At 38.2% G+C, this 6,381-nt stretch overlaps 1 long non-coding RNA gene across 1 annotated transcript; it reads right to left on the bottom strand.

The window, feature by feature from the left end:
* Positions 1–1,648: 1,648 nt before the first annotated feature.
* Positions 1,649–4,488, bottom strand: LOC108665937. Its single transcript, XR_001930468.2, has 2 exons — positions 4,385–4,488; positions 1,649–3,730 (listed from the first exon to the last, which is right to left on the bottom strand). It is a non-coding gene; the product is annotated as an uncharacterized LOC108665937 (long non-coding RNA).
* Positions 4,489–6,381: the final 1,893 nt, after the last annotated feature.

Here is a 6,381-nt window from a genome sequence, read left to right as displayed (position 1 = left end):
CGTTTGGTGTGTTGTTTAATATAGCAAGAAATTTATATACGTCTAGAATATCAATTGGAAAGTTGCCACTTTCGTTCCCACGTCTCGGACAAATTTACAGTCGGACCCGTGGCCGGTCTCCAGATTCAGTGTACATCAAATATCTCCCAAAGTACTGAACGTAGCTCAATGAAACTTGGTACACATATTCATTATGGCCTGATGGTGATGTCAAGCTTGTGCGTTCCCTTGGATATGAAATGTCCGGAAAATACTTATTTACATACTGGGCGTGACCGTGTCAGTAACAATGATAAGGGTTTTAATTGGCTAGAATTCATACTACTAAAGCACATAAAGAAGACATGCCATTGTACATTTAAGTTTTTTTGGTGTGGCTTGAAATGTGACTCTTGAGTACATATAGGGCCTGAGGGATAATCGTGTGCGTATTAAGGAAAATACTTAAAAATTTTTTTTTAAACCACGTTTTTCTTGTGGACTAAAAAGTAGGAAATAAATTAAAATTATGGCTTGCCCCAAAAACGTGTGTCGGGCAGATTTATGATTAAAGCAAAAAGCACACAACACACGAATTTTGGAAATTTGATGGTGAACGTACAGCCCGTTTATTTCGCGGCTCAAAAAATCCAGTCGCGGCTCACAGAGTAGATCTTTTCCTGACTTGCCCTAATAGCAATATTAAAAGTCTTCCATTCCATGATTATTAGACTGAGTGGATAATTACTGTCGGTCTTCCATCTCAAGTCTTCAATATAAACAAAATATTCTAGGCAATGTGTAACTAATGGTTACTAACCTGTCTGAACTTGCAGAACTCGGAGGATCAAAATTAAATTTTCCTGACATAATGGTTGGTCACTCAAAAGTTGGCTATAAGTAGACAAAATTGTCACTTAGGTACTGCACAGTCTGCACTCAAGTTAACAATCAAAAACTGCCTAGCCTATGACCTATGTGGCTATGTCTAATTTTCTAAACGTCATTAGTCTAAATCACTAAATGGGGAAATTTCCCGCACATAGGCCTAAATAGTTTTTTTAAGCCCTAGGTCAGGTATTGAAGCCCCTCTATTGCGATTTCGCTCTTGGACGGTTTGAATCGCGAATGAAATAACTAAATTCAGTGACTTTCCTCAAATAGAAAAACGAAATTAATTTAACTCTGTAACCTTCCTCGACTGACGAAATTAATTTGATGTAAAGTACATCATGTGCTAAACAATAATAAGAATTAAGAAGGTCGATTTTCTCTATTGCCCATCCGCAGTAGCAGAAAATATGAATCCCGATACATCAAATTAATTTTTAAATCTTTTTAATTTTTGTTCTATAATGAGTATACAATAATGGCATATGAGCCGCGTAACTGACACATTTTCAAGGAACGAGGACTTTAATTCTTAATTATATACCAATCGAACTTAAAATCTAAATGTTACTAATGAACTGAAACAATATTGAAGGTTTATTCGTGTATTTTTACAGAACGCATTCCTTCTTACGAACTGGAGATTACCTTTATAATTAAATTAATTTGTAATGAATTCCAGAAATATAGTGATATATAAAAAAATTAAAGTAATATAAAATCCAAAATAAAAATCGGTCCGTAATTGCTGCCTAAAAAAATTCTCAGATAAACGAAAATCATTGAATATTTGTATTTATGGTGAATTGGTGATCTCTTATATACTCATACACCGTTACACGTAGAATATATTTTCTGAAAGTTAGCATTCTGAGCTGAATAATTGTGGGAACGTAGATCACAATTCAGACACGAAAACAAAGGTTCACAAATAACGAATACTTAATTCACCTACTGCTATGCAACTCACCAACGCAGACACGTTTAAGCTGAAGCATTTCGAAGTATGTATAAGAAGAAGAGCTAAGAACTCGCATTCAGGTCTATAAGCTTATAATAAATTATTGCTGTAAATAAATATAAAATTGTAACAAAATATATAGATAGTTCCGATAATCCAATAGATAAGTGATAACAATATCATATGAGATAGCAAAAAAAATTATTCAAGCTAAACAAACGACTAGGAGGACTCGTTTAGTAGCTACGGCAAACATTGGGCAGAGGGTCTGATGTTTGGCTGCATGAAAAGAGAAATTATGCTTACCCTTAACTGCTCTAGAGGAGTGATGCTTACTCTTAACTGTCCTGGAGGCGTGATGCTTACCCTTAACTGCCCTGGAGGCGTGATGCTTACCCTTAACTGCTCTAGAGGCGTGATGCTTACCCTTAACTGTCCTGGAGGCGTGATGCTTACCCTTAACTGCTCTAGAGGCGTGATGCTTACCCTTAACTGCTCTAGAGGCGTGATGCTTACCCTTAACTTCTCCAGAGGCGTGATGCTTACCCTTAACTGTCCTGGAGGCGTGATGCTTACCCTTAACTGCTCTAGAGGAGTGATGCTTACCCTTAACTGCCCTAGAGGAGTGATGCTTACCCTTAACTGTCCTAGAGGAGTGATGCTTACCCTTAACTGTCCTAGAGGAGTGATGCTTACCCTTAACTGCTCTAGAGGAGTGATGCTTACCCTTAACTGCTCTAGAGGAGTGATGCTTACCCTTAACTGCTCTAGAGGAGTGATGCTTACCCTTAACTGCCCTAGAGGCGTGATGCATACCCTTAACTGCTCTGATGCTTACCCTTAACTGCCCTAGAGGAGTGATGCTTACCCTTAACTGCCCTAGAGGCGTGATGCTTACCCTTAACTGCCGTGAGGCGTGATGCTTACCCTTAACTGCCCTAGAGGAGTGACGCGATAAAGGCAATACTTAACAAGTTACATTACTGGCAGTGAAATAATTCATATTTTCATTAGGCGATTGTTTCGAAATTGTGACAACAATTTGGCAGTGAATGGCTTATAAATTATTGCTCAGGCGGCTAAAATTATGCACATGTTTATACCGCCATTTGTACTGAGATTGTGACCAATAGTTGGCACAAGAAAGTGATAATAAAGATGTAAGGCTAAGCCACCAACGACGAGGCTGCTGGTAATGTAATAAGTTAAAACTCGGCGGCAGACCATAAGCTTGCAGTTAATGAGATAACCTTAATACCACACCATAATATCCACAAATAACATTAAATATGCCTTAAAATTACGTAACATTGACACCAACTCCTTTGCGCAAAATAAGTGATTACAATTTACACGTTAACTTCCTCTGTGCAACGCGCCTCGAGGCTCGTGGTCTAACGCCTCTCATTCAACAGAGCCGCGCCTAACACACGTTATGGGCGGTTCCAACTCACAGCCTTGCATAGTTACCAAATCTAAACATAAATAATTAAAATAATTATTCCATATTGCCGGTACCATTGCCATGTCCGCAGTAGTTTGCAATGTTTCATGTTTCAAAAGCAATCATAACGAAGACCGAAAAGGTCGCTATGCTAAAACAACTTTAATCATGAATTGAAAAAAACGCTCGAATGGAAGCTCAGAGAACGTCGACTGCTGGCAACACTGAAGACAACTCGATGCGTTGTAACGATAATCATTTTTACTTTGTTTCCAAAGGCGTGGCCAATACGTGGGTAGTAACAAGCTACACCAGCATCAGCAAAGTAGGGGAAAATTTCACGCAGAATCGAGAGCCTGACGATACTCCTCAGACGTGGTGGTGGAGAACCGGCGCCTCAGGACACTGCTGGGTCAATATCCTGAGTCCTGCAAGCCCTCCGTGCTCGACGAGAGCTGCCAGGTAAAAATAAATTAACACGTGAACATAAGCAACAGCACACAAGAGGTAACGTATCGGGAGAGAGAAGGTCAGAGTACATGTTGAATATCAGGCGATTGGGCGAACAAAATCATTTGATTTGCCAGATTCAGTCATTGCACTCCATTTGATAGAATAAAACGTCTCGTTATGAGATGAACTATATGGATGAATTATACAGATGGGACAATATAAATCTAAAGCAACAATTGACGAATTAAATAGACCACAAGGTAGTCGTTTTACGATGTCGAAAGAAATAAAGAGGTAAACAGGTCATATTATATAGGCATCCATACAAAATGAATATACCGTCACCAATCATGTCAATCTTATCGTGGGCATGGGTCCCCTGCCACGCAGTCGAATATGTGGATTGGACGAGTGAGTTGGATAATTACACCAACAGTTACACCAACACCCCCAGGTAATTACACCCAGTTACACCAACAGATCGGTGTAACTGGGACGCTTTAACAGTTGAGATGCCGGCGCCGACTAGGTGTAGAAATGATCCCCAAACAAAGATGGGGCTTTATGGGAGATATACCACGTGATCCAAGGGCAGACTTAGCTAAATATACTAAAGAGAACATCGTGTTCCTTGTAGCTCACGCGCCCCCACGCACCTCATTGAAGCCAGGCAGGCAGCAGACCTGCTCGAACGCCGCCCTCAGGACGCCCAGCACGCCAGGGTCGTCGCTGGTGCTCACCACCAACACCGTCGTCAGCTCGAACCTGGTGGGGATAAACGTAGCTCGATGGCGTCTTCAATCTTAGTGAAAACCAATCAACTTATTCTTAACAGAGTTGTATTTCAGTAAAAAATTATTATCTGCGTAAACAAAGAGGATAAATTTCTCGATGGCACCAACACTCTTAATGAAAACCAATAAAGTTATTCAAAACAGAATTGTATTCCAGTAAAAATTTATGATGTGCGTGAACACAACATATAAATCTTCAAAAAATTAACAATGGAAGTCTTACAATCTCCCTAGAACAACCAAAATAATTGCTTATCATCTCCGCACAGCTAACAAAGTTTAAAAGTAAATAAAGCAGTTGCAGTTTATCATTAACTACAGCTCTTGATAAAATAAATTCATTAAATAGACGAGCCGTTACAATAAATTAGTTGTAATTCAAATGCTCATCTCGGTTTATTTTTTAGTTATGAGGCTGCCGATACATACATTTTTGCCTGTAATGTTTAGAACTACGAGACATTATTTCAAAATATGAAATGCGATGTCACAAGTAGTTTCCGATGATGGTTATTGATGGGTGGCATTAAGCGCACGTACGTTCCTATTAATGGTCATTGATGAGTGACATTAAGCGCACGTACGTTCCTATTAATGGTTATTGATGGGTGGCATTAAGCGCACGTACGTTCCTATTAATGGTCATTGATGGGTGACATTAAGCGCACGTACGTTCCTATTAATGGTTATTGATGGGTGACATTAAGCGCACGTACGTTCCTATTAATGGTTATTGATGGGTGACATTAAGCGCACGTACGTTCCTATTAATGGTTATTGNATTACCATAAAAATGTTCTTCTTTCAAATAAAACAAGTTTCAACTTCATAACGTTCTTAGTTTTTTATTTATTAACAAATTAAAAGGGTTACTTAATTCTGAAACACCCTGTAGTTAGACAATACAATCATAGTAATTTCACTTGGCTATATTGAATATATCACAGAGCATAGCGTCAAAATTTATGAGTACAAATTTCTATGCAAAAGCAGATCGGATAAGACAATAATTGGCAATGAATCGTGGAATTTATACACATTATAAGTGTAGCAGTAGTAGTGGTTTATAAGTGTAGTGGCACATACAGAATGTAAAGTCTTGGGCTCACTGTACAAAGCGACTACAAGTTTAACCTTTACGGTTACGGTTAACCTCCATATGTGCAGTGACGGAAATTCTACACAGCGACATGTGCTCACAGATATTTTAGATGCAACCATTCAACCATTTTCATTTATTATGAAAGAATATTCATTTTCAACCATATTCATTTCACGGCCACATTCTGGGCCCATTTAAACAAACACATCACGAAATAATCTCAGTATTGGTAGTTCGCGTTAACCGCATATTGTAATGTCTATATCGAGTAGTCGAGTAGCTATTTCAAACTATCGTCAGTCATGAAAAGATCCGGTCAAATGACACGATATTAGATCTTCTGTGAACAAGACACGAAAAGGAAAAGAATCGGCGACAGGCCACATCAGGCCTACACTTCAGCGCCGAGATCACTATGTTATGTTACGTTATGTTATGTTATGTTATGTTATGTTATGTTATGTTATTTTATGTTATGTTATTCAAAATTACTGTTTAATAGAGGTATTTTGATCCTCTGTCATCTCAAGAAAACTATTAAAACTGGGTATCATATTTTTAAGTTTGATGACCATGCATCTGACTTTGTTTAAACAACACGTATAATAATCATATAAACAACGATTATGATTCAGAGAGTACTTATCACCAAGATGATTTTCTCACTCTCGTTTTTTAAATATAATTTGTACATTATTAAACAACTTTATTCATGTTTTAAAGCTTCTGATTAATATATAAATTACGTTTAATCAGC

The sequence above is a fragment of the Hyalella azteca genome, unplaced genomic scaffold, assembly GCF_000764305.2.
Source record: "Hyalella azteca isolate HAZT.00-mixed unplaced genomic scaffold, Hazt_2.0.2 contig5880, whole genome shotgun sequence".
In the NCBI taxonomy this organism is placed as follows: Eukaryota; Metazoa; Arthropoda; class Malacostraca; order Amphipoda; family Hyalellidae; genus Hyalella; species Hyalella azteca.
Note: the sequence above shows the minus strand (reverse complement) of the source record. Positions and strands in the feature narration are given on the sequence as shown.